Below are 10,177 nucleotides of genomic sequence, written 5' to 3' on the forward strand. Positions count from 1 at the left end.
GTTTGCATTTGCCTGCTCAGATCATTTCACTCTCGTTACACAGTTCCCAAAAAACAGCCTTCCATTCTTACCAGCAGGCTGTGCCTAGGTGGCTTTCCCATAAAGCCTGTTCACTGTTAGTATTCCAAGCAATAACTTAACATCACAAAATATGAATCAAATGACTTGTTCAAGATATTTTCCTTACAGATTCTAAATGGGAGCTACTGGAGTAATCTGCTGTTTAGCTTTTCTCAAAAGAAAAGACTGAATAAAGCATCCTTCAAACGGAACTTTGTGCAATCTAGAACATTCAACCAAAAAAATACATACATATCTATAAATGAAGGAAACCACTAGCTGCTTTTCTTTCGTCTACAAAAAAACAAGCAGTTTGAGAGAATGGTTCAAAAGTGGTATCTCCAGCTTCGTTGAAATGAACTTTCTGAACACATTTTCGCTTAAATATCTATGATACTTCATAGTGGCATGGAGGCCTTTGTTTTCATAAACACACACTAAGAGAGCCTGGAATGTTAAGCCCACAGGGTTGTTCCTTCAAGAGAAGAAACCCAGAATCTGCTCTTCTCCCCAAAAGGATGGAGCAGACAAGATTTCTAGCCTGGTGACCTTTTGCTCTCTGTGTGGCTGGAATTTTTCAGGTACAGAATCCTTCCCAGACTATTAAAATCGTTTTTCTCGGTCCAACGATAGAACCTTATCTTTTGGACTTTACAAAGAGCTCCGATACAGTCACATATGACCTGCTTTTCTCTTACTTTCTCACTGAGGAGATTTATGCATGTCTTGTTGCACATGCAAGACTGAAGAAATTATCACCAAAAGGTTTTCACCAAATTATACTGTGCTTAAATCTACCACTGGAGCTCAGACTCGCAGGTTTGCACTGACATCAGCTACGGGGTCATGTGCAGCTGAGCTGCCTGCCTTCTTGCCTCCCATGGCTCTGCTGACTGTGAATGCTATAGAGTCCCTCAAAGACTTAAACCTGAAATCCTTTTTCTGAAACTTTAATTGTTACTGCTATGAATTATTAGTGCATTTGGATGCATATGGGCACACACATGTCATGGCACAAATATGGAGTGAAAATAGAGTTTTCTGCATTATTTTGTAGTTCATTGTTTTTACTCTTTACTCCTTGGGGGGACCCACCATCCAGCTCCCAGTTAATCACATGGAGGCTTATTCTTACTTAAGAATGCCCGGCCTTAGCTTGGCTTATTTCTTGTCAGACTTTCTTAAATTATCCCATCTACCTTTTGCCTCTGGGCTTTTACCTTTCTCTGTTTCTCTATGTCTTTTCGTTACATGTCTGACGGCGTGTCTGTGTGACAGGTCCCTTATTTTCTTGTTCCTTGATCTTCTCCTCACAGATTTCTTCTCCTATTTATTGTGTCTGCCTGCCAGCCCTGCCTATCCTTTCTCCTGTGAGGCCGGCTAGTGGCTGTTCAGCTCTTTATTAGACCCATCAGGTGGTTTAGACAGGCACAGTGACACAGCTTCAGAGAGTGAAATAAATGCAGCATAAAAAATGAACACAGTTTGTGCATCGTTAAACAAATGTCTCACGACATGAACAAATGTAACATATCTTAAAATAATATTCCACAACATTGATTCTTTCCTCCCGCCTTCACATGGGTTCCAGGAATTGAACTCAGGCCATCAAACTTGTACAGAAACCACCTTTACTTAACACTGAGTGATCTTGATGAACCCATGAAATTCTTACTGTCGCAAAAAATACAGTCTCTAACCCATGTCTCTAGTTCTATATCTTTTCAGGGTATTGAGCTAGTGTCCATTGATATTTTATTATAAATAGTGTAGCTCACACCATATTACCTGGCCAGACATAGAATAAGGGAAGGCCAAGTTTTCTGCATGAATTAAGCCTGTGTCCTAAAACACTGAGTGGATTCACTCTGGGTTCAGTGCTCTATATGAATCAGACACTAAAGTTGATGAAAGGTTTAAGTTCCAACTAATCTAAGGTTCTCATAACTCCATTGGAGGAAGGTTCCATTATTTGGGTTTGTAAGTGTTGGTATTACCTGGAGTGATAGGAATGAATGAAACTCCAAAATAATTCATGCATCCTCATGTATAAGGATTATACACAGAGAACCTCATACCCAGTTTTGATTCAAATGCTTTCAGTTTCTTTTATATATGAGGTTCATATGGTCTGAGTAAAACTTCATGAAAGAAAATGAAGAAGTTGTGCTATACAAGCTGTCTGCCACAGCTAAATTGATACTGGGGAAATCGTTGTATCATAAATTCTCTATTTTCAATAATTAAACCAAATCCTAACCAAATTACACATGAAGAAATCGAGTTACAGAGAAGCAATGTGATTTGCTCAAAGTGATTAGAAGAGATGATGAAATACGATTTCTTGCTTTCCGGACATCTATCAGCTGTATAAACTGTAAAAGACACACTAGGAAATACTTTCTTCAATGCCGGTGAGAGCAAATACTTGTACAGCACCGAGAGTCGGACACCCTTAGATGTTAGCTCACGTGGTTCTCACGTCAGTGCTGAGTTAAGTCATTCTTGTCTTCATTTTATAGAAGCTTCCAAGAGGCCAACTGGGGTCTGGATATTGACACCCTTGCCCTTCCAGCCCACATGCTACAACATCACCTCCCTGCTCACCCAGTTACCAAGCCTTTTGCTGACTGAAAGGCAGACCATCCATTTGAATACCCTTGGCCTACAGGAGTATTCAACCTCCCTGTTCTCTTCCTGTCATGCTCTCCTCCTCACCCAAGCTCCCTTATTGTGCACATTCTACTCTGAATTTCAGAAAATGGGGAGACAAAGCTTGTGCTGTAAAAATAAGTTCTTGATTTGGGCTGTGTTGAAATACAAATAATTAAAGATGAGCAGTTTCGAAGTTTTAGTCGTACCCTTTGCTTCTTCCTGGAGAAGATTCAATATAGATTGAATGCAACCATATTTGCATAAATTCTGTAAGATTTATATTATTCTAAAATTATAAAAATTACTGGGGTGGTTTCTGAAAAAAGTTCTAATAAATATTCTACCACACCCATACAACTTTGCAAGAGCTTTCTGGGAGAGAAATGTTTGTATTTGTGGTACTTGGGAACAAGGCTTTGCACATTAAAGGATGGCTCTGCAAGAGGGCTCTCTCCCTCTCCAATCTAGGCGAGCTTTTAGGCACTTTCTGCATCAGTTTTGAAGAGTCCTTTTTGTAGGACCTTCGGAAGACCGCCAGTATCTTCCATCTCAAATATACATCCACACATACTTTCATAGGATCTATTTACTCAAATTACGCACACTTGCAATTTCAAATGTTCACAGATTCAAGCAAAAAAAAAATCTTACCACAGTATAATGTTACTATTCTTATGTTATGTATTCTTATGTATTCAGGACAAAGCAGAATCTGAGATGTTCAATTTGGTACATATGCTACCACATTAAAAATAAAACCCGGGAATGATATGTTACTAGGTGAATGTTCCCACATTTTCTGATTCAACACAGACACCCAATTTACCTACTTTGAATCAGGCACTGTGCTGCATCTGCAGATGCCTTGGGGCAGGGCTAAGTGGTGGCTGTAAGTCATCAGTGTGCAAAGAAGCCAGCTAATGCCGGAACAGGAAATAAAAAGAGCGGCGTGGTAAGTTTCAAATGAGTGCCCACTCCTTTGCTTTCCTGGTCTGACATGGAACTCAGCAATTCCTAGAAAACAGGTAGGCTAAGGATAAATTTCTGATCACACAGGACTCTCATGGTGGCTCACGTTTGGCAAAGAGCACCCTGCACACATGAACCAAGCTTTGTGTTTTCTTTCTCTGGAATGTTCCGTGTCTGTTAAGATTCAAAAACAAGTCTCTGAGAGCAGTGAGTCTCATTCTTCATTTTCCCAGATGGAAATCCCACATATTGGCCAGAGAAGCCAAGAGGTGTCCATGCTGAATGCAAACATGCACTTCCCTGTCACTGGAATCTCCCCCTCAGAAGCCCCAGAAGCAGTACCAGGAACTGCTATGAGGAGGTTTTTGAGGCAGTGTCTCTGTGTTTTGCCCTTACTAAAATAAGAAGTTGCCCCTAAAAACAGGGAAAAAAAATTGCAAAGTTCCCATGGTCTATAACAGAACACATTGGAAAGTTTGTCAAGTGTTTTTTTGTCTACAAGTGTGATCTCTTAGATCTCTCATTTCTTGGCAGATCACCCTTCTTTTCCTCTCCTATTTATTTTTATAAGTTTATTTATAATTTCATTATCTGTTCTTCCTCATCTTTTCTTCTCAGCTTCTTCCTTATTATGTGCCCTTTCATACGCTTTTGTCCAGAAGCTTGATGGCTCCTGTTAGCTCTTTCTCACTGTTCCACTCCACCCTGCCACCTTCTGTGTGTTCTCCAGTCATCTGCTGCCCTGCAGAGCTCCAGGGGCAGATTGCAAACCCATTTGGCTGAGCGGGGGTGTCACTCGGTAACAGCCTATGTGAAACAGAGGGTGGAGCCACTCGTCGCTTTACTACCCTAACAATTTATAAGACCTTAAAAACAGAAACTAAAAGTTTAAATGGAGTCGATGCAGATAAATATAGGTCAGGTAAATGGCTGTGGATATACTGACATGAAATCAAGCTATATTCTTGCTCTAAACCATCTTCTGTAAGATGTTATGCAAACATGGACACACACAGGCACACACACACACAAACACACACACTCACATACACGAACCCTGAAACACACAAACGTTTGAGAGAAAAATAAGTCCACTCTAAAAAGAGATAGAAGCTAAAATTCATATAAAATTCATATTGACTTAAAAGAGCTAGAATTTGGTTGAAAAAAAAAACCATGAAACAACACTAGGCAAGATTTAGAAAGAAGCAGGTAACACCTTTGAGACAATCTTAAAATGCAATATTGCTACTGCTTGGGTCCCTTTGCTCAAGTCAGTACGCGTCAAACTTAAATTATTTAAATAAAGTTCTCAAATCCTTAATTTGTAAAGAACCTGAACTCAGATGTATGAGAAACTATTCCAGAATATCTCCACTTATTTCTTATTCTCAAACTCCTTCCCCCTGCATTTTATTTTAAAACCAAATCCCATTTATTTTTACCCTAATAATCTGTATCCTGCACTGTTTCTTTAAAAATGGAAAATTTTAAAAATTACTAGCTATAAACTAAGCATTCCAAGAACTTTACCCTCTCTTAGATTACATAGAAATATTCTTTAAAGCAAAATATTCCATATGCACTGTGCTGCCTAGTTTTACGTCAACTTGATACAAGGCGGAGCCCGCTAAGAGAGGGAACATCAATTGAGAAAATGGCTCTAGAAGATCTGGCTATATGAAGGCAAGTCTGTAGAGTATTTCCTTAATTAGTGATTGATGTGAAAGGTGGAGTCAATTTGTAAGTGGGTTCAGGTGTGGGTACTGAATTCTATAAGAAAGCAGGCTGAGCAAGCCAGTAAGCAGCACTCCTCCATGGCCTCTGCATCAACTTCCACCTCCACATTTCTGCTTTGTCAGCTCCTACTCAGCTTTTGAGGATGAACTGATGAGAGAGAGAGAGAGAGAGAGAGAGAGAGAGAGAGAGAGAGAGAGAGAGAGAGAGATATCACATGGAAACATGAGTGAAATGTGAAATAAACCCTTTTCTCCCCAAGATGCTTTTGGTCATGTTGTTACATCACAGCAAGAGTAACTCTAATTAAGACAGAAATTGGTAGCAGAATCATTGTGTATTGCTGTAATAGAACTGATCACATGATTTGGGGGACAATTGTGGAAGAACTTTGAAACGTTGGGCTAGAATAGCCACTGGGAACAGACACCACCTGCACCCATTGGACCAAGAAGTGAGTGACTGGCCTCCTACCTGGACAGCCCAGTGTCTAGGCCCATGATCAAGTAGGCTTCATTCTAGGGATGCAGGGAGTGTTCAACATACAAAAATCTGACGTTGTTATCTACCATATGAATAAACATAAAGAGAAAAAAAACCTGACCTTCTCATTAGATGCTGAAAAAAATCTTTGACAAAATCAACCACCCCTTCATGATGAAGATTTTGGAGAGATCAGGGATACAAGAAACATTCATAAACATAATAAAGGCAATTTATAGCAAGCTGACAGCCAACATCAAATTAAATGAAGGGAAACTCCAAATGATCCCACTAAAATCAGGAATAAGACAAGGCTGTTCATTCTCTCCCTACCTGTTCAATATAGTAATCTAAGTTCCAACTAGAACAATAAGAAAACAAAAGGAGATACAGAGGATACAAATTGGAAAAGAAGAGGCAAACTTCTGCTATTTGCAGATGATATGATAGTGCATATATAAGTGGCCACAAAAATCTATTAGAGAACTCTTACAACTGATAAATACATTTAGTAATATGGCAGAATACAAGATTAACCCAACAAAATCAGTAACCCTCCTATATACAAATGATAAACTGGTCAAGAAAGAAATCAGAGAAACACCACCCTTTAAAATACCCACAAGCATAAAACATCTTCAGGTTACTCTAACCAAATAAGTGAAAGACCTGTTTGACAGGAATTTTAAGTCTTTGAGAAAGAAACTAAAGAAGGTATCAGTAAATGGAAATATCTCCCATGTTCCTGGTTAGGTAGAATAAACATAATAAAAATGACAATCTTACCAAAAGCAATCTTCAGATTCAATGCAATTCCCATCAAAATGGCAACACAATTCTTCACAGATCTTGAAAGAACAATATTCAACTTCATATGGAAAAGCAACAACAACAAAAACCAGAATATCTAAAACAATCCTGTACAATAAAGAAAATTTTTGTACAATCCTGTACAAAAAATAAAGATGTCTAAAAGCATCAACATCCCTAACTTTAAACTCTACTATAGAATTATAGGGATAAAAACAACTTGGTATTGACATAAAAAACAGATGTGTGAACCAGTGGAATCTAACTGAAGCCCTGGCATTAATCCACACACCAATGAACATCTTATTTTTGACAAAGATAAAAATATACAATTGAAAAAAGAAAGCATCTTCAATAAATGGTGTTCATATAACTGGATGTCAACATATAAAAGATTGCATATAGATCCATATCTATCCTTATGCACAAAACTAAAGTCCAAGTGTATCAAAGACCTCAACATATATCCAGGTATAATGACCCTGACAGAAGAGAAAGTAGCAAGTAGCCTTGAACATATGAACACAGGAAACTACTTCCTAAATATAATATAACACCACAGACACCGAGAACAAAAATCAATAAATGTCACCTCCTGAAACTGAAAGCTTCTGTAAGGCAAAGGACACTGTAAATAAGACAAAATTACATACTACAGAATGGATAAAGGTCTTCACCAACCCCACATCTGACAGAAGACTGAGTTCCAAGATATATAAAAAAAACTCAAGAAACTAAACATCAAAATAACAAATAATCTAATTAAAAAATTGGGTACAGATCTTAACAGAGATTTTTCAACAGAAGAATCTCAAATGGCTGAAAGGCATTTAAAGGAATTGTTCAATATCCTTAGCAATCAGGTAAATGCAAATCAAAATGGCTCTGAGATGTCATCTTACATCTGTCAGACCAGCTGAAATAAAAAATACTTAGAACAGCTTAGGTGCAAAGAATGTGGAGTATGGGGAACACTCCTCCACTGCTGATGGGAGTGCACACTTATACATCCACTTTGAAAATCAGTATGGTGATTTCTCAGAAATTTGGAATCAATCTAACTCAAGATTCATCCTTTTGGGCATATACCCAAAGGATGCTCAATCATACTACAAAGACACTTGCTCAATAGTGTTCATAGCAGCTTTATTCATGGGAAAAACATAGATGCTCCTCAACCAAAGAACAGATAAAGAAATGTGGTACATTTACACAACGGAGTATTACTCAGCTGCAAAATACGATGACATCATGAAATTTTCAGACAAATAGATTGAACTAGAAAAAAAATTTCCTGAGTGAGGTAACCCAGACTCAGAAAGACAAAAACTATATGTACTTAATGGGAACTTTTGAAGTCCATCCTCAATGCTCCCTCAGGGTACAAAGAGGGTGATATGGCAAGTGAGAGGCTTGGGATCTGAGGGCAGAGCATGAATCTCTTTCACTTCATACTTTGTAAAAGATTTTTATTGTTTAGTGTCTATTCTAATTCTCCTGTTCTACTTCTAACCATTCCTAGCCACCAAACTCTCTTTTCCCTAGGAGCCTTGAAGCGATAAAATACAAAAGTTGTTTCTCATTGGTCAAAACATACATTCCTAGGCCAAGTAATAAGGATTTGAGTCATTTCCATGGCAACACAAAGGTCCAGAACAAAAGTTCACAGAAGTGAGTTCATGACCAGAGGGCCAGGAGTTCATTGTCCACTGTGATAAGCTTTGAGATGTAAGCCTTTTGTTAACAGACTTAGAAAGCAAAAAATTGGCATACTTTTCTTTAGTAACTATAGTTGGACATCTGAGGTTCTGACCTTGCGCAGTTGTAAGGTTTTACACTTATGATATATTTATAAAAAGCCATTAGTCTAGTTTGAACTTGCTCTAAGGTAAAAATTAGCTAATTATGTACAGTTTGTGTTGGACTGAGGAGAAATTGTTATTTTCTTATTTTAGTCTGAGTAAGAAGAAACAAAGCATGCTTTTAAGAGTCTATAATCATCAAAGGACAAATAGATCTAGCTATGAAGCATATTCCAGCATATATTATATGCTTATATTTTATATATATTAAAAATATATAGTCAAATAAACAGTCATCTTCCTGAACACTCACAGATATAAGTGCCCATAAGATTGAAATGCAATCATGAGATTATACATACACATCGCATGAGATTACACACTACAATGCAGGTATTAGGGAGACACCAACCTGCTTTAGCAAAAGTGAGCAACAGTTTCCAGAGTTGATGGTCCTGCAGGCCTTGTCTTGACAGGATCGACTTCCATCAGATAAGCATTCCTCTGATAGGTTACTAGCTGAACCCTAGTTGCCACCTGCTGTAACTCTCATGGGCCCTGCTGGCATGTACTCACCCCTAAGTAGATACCAGATGTAAATCAAAGGGTGGTCATGCTGCAGTCCACAGCTCTAGAGAAGCTAGGGATCAAGGGGGCCCCTACGAGGGGTGCATGGATTGCCCTGGGGAGAAAAATTACATGAGATCTCCTGGGTAAACTGGGAGGGATGGGAATGATAGAGAGGAGGAGATGGGGAACGAGACTAGGAAATAATGGAATGGTGATGTTGGGGGACAGATGGAGTGAGAGAGAAGTGAAAGAGATATCTTGATAGAGGGAGCCATTATGGGGTTAGGGAGAAACCTGCTGCTAGGGAAATTCCCAGGAATCCTCAAGGATGACCCCAGCTAAGAATCCTAGCAATAGTGGAAAGGCACCTGAACTGACCTTCCCCTGTAATCAGATTGGTGACTACCCCAACTCTCATCATAGAGCCTTCATCCAGTAACCGATGGAACCAGATGCAGAGATCCATAGCCAAGCACCAGTCTTGAGCTCCCAGGCTTTGTTGACTCTCCATGGGAGGCCCTTTGGGAGGAGTGGATGGGAGTGAGTGGGCTGGGGGGATGTGAGGAGGGGTATGGGAGGAGAGGTGGGAGGGAGAACTATGGTTGGAATGTAAAATGAATTAAAAAAAATAAATTTTCAAAATGCAAAAAAAAAAGTGCCACAGGGTGTTCACAGTTTGTTGTACTGTTCTGTGGGAGGTTGGAAGATAAGAATATTGAAGGGAATGCAGATGGTAGACACCTGGTTTGTGAAGTTCTGAGGGAAGTGGGACGGTTTCTTGAAGACTCTATTGGAGCTATTGCATATCTTGAATTAAGAATCTAGTCATCCCAAGGAGGAGCAGAAGGAGGGAAAATATGAGCAAAGAAGTCAGGACCACGAGGGGTGCACCCACCCACGGAGACAGTGGGGCTGATCTATTGTGAGCTCACCAAGGCCAGCTGGACTACGACTGAAAAACCATGGGATAAAACCGGACTCTCTGAATATGGCGGACAATGAGGGCTGCTGAGAAGCCAAGGACAATGCCACTGGGTTTTGATCCTACTTCATGTTCTGGCTTTGTGGGAGCCTAGCCAGTTTGGATGTCC

General features: G+C 39.3%; 1 protein-coding gene across 4 annotated transcripts in view; it reads right to left on the reverse strand.

Moving 5' to 3' along the window:
* Rp1 (RP1 axonemal microtubule associated) overlaps positions 1-10,177 on the reverse strand; it is a 127,682-nt gene that overhangs the window by 31,810 nt on the left and 85,695 nt on the right. The gene's annotated exons all lie outside the window — the stretch shown is intronic.

Source organism: Alexandromys fortis, unplaced genomic scaffold (genome assembly GCF_014885135.2).
Source record: "Alexandromys fortis isolate MF-2015 unplaced genomic scaffold, M_Fortis_MF-2015_v1.1 scaffold_18, whole genome shotgun sequence".
NCBI classification, from domain to species: Eukaryota; Metazoa; Chordata; class Mammalia; order Rodentia; family Cricetidae; genus Alexandromys; species Alexandromys fortis.